Consider the following 1127-nt stretch of genomic DNA (forward strand, 5'->3'; position numbering starts at 1 on the left):
CCCGCCCGCGCTGACATTTTTCGCCATGGCATTATGACGGTGAGCGGCACCGCGATCACACATCAGACCTTGTCTTCAATGAGGGAGATTGCGCACAAAATAAGGGAATTGTCAGAAGAATCTGGATTTTTTTGGTGGGGTGGGCGGAGGGACTACGTGGCTCCTCCTCTACAGTTGTGAGATGTAAATATTTGTTGTGAATACAATTTGACAAAAGTGATATTTTTACAAATATCACTATATATGACTAACTTGGCCTACTTCAATGTCATTTAAAAACTTGACCAGAGGACTGTGATCATGTTGTTGTGGAGTACACGGCAGTTAGTTTTTGTCTCAGTGAGAGAAGTCGGACGTGCTCCCATCTCAGGCCTGTCGTCAGTGTTTGTGTGTGTGCAACTTGAACTGGCCCACACAAAGATTGAATGGTCAAATGCTTTCACATCGTCATGTTCGCTTTTCTGTCCAATAAATTGTTCAACATCAATTTGAGTCTTTGCCTTTCATGACTAAATCCATCCTCAACTCACCCGAAGCCTTTTCAAAGACTGACGTCTTGAGCTCAGACTTGCGCTTCAGTCACATCAGACAGTCTTTTTTTTTTTTCACTGTTCCCGTTGGTCTCCACGTGACTCGAAAGTCCAGGAATCGAGCTTTTGGGTCATGTGAAACCAACGGGAACAGTGAAAAAACTGTCTGATGTGACCCAAGTGCAAGTCTGAGCTCAAGACTCAAGTGTGACTTTGAAAAAGTGCTGCAATGCCCGCCCCAATTTGACATCCACCAATCGCGGTGAGGCCCTTATTTGCATAACCCAAGCCCTAATTTGCATAACCATGCCCACTTTCTATGTTGTGACCAATCAGATTGCTAACATTTGCATAGCCACGCCTAAAGTGCCCACCAATCAGAGAACACCTAATTTGCATAACCACTCCCCCTTTCTGCCAATCACAGCATGTTATCGTCATGCACCACCCACTTTCACAGCTATCAGCGAATCATCAGCCATAATTCCAGCCAGGCTACACCCACTGTCCTGGATGTTTCTGCCTGGAAAAAAAAATTTGGGGAAAAAAAAGTTTAGAAAAAAACAAAATAATTTTGTTTAAATTTTTTTTTTTTTT

The sequence above is a fragment of the Hippocampus comes genome, unplaced genomic scaffold (assembly GCF_001891065.2).
Source record: "Hippocampus comes isolate QL1 unplaced genomic scaffold, H_comes_QL1_v1.1 scaffold284, whole genome shotgun sequence".
Taxonomy (NCBI): Eukaryota; Metazoa; Chordata; class Actinopteri; order Syngnathiformes; family Syngnathidae; genus Hippocampus; species Hippocampus comes.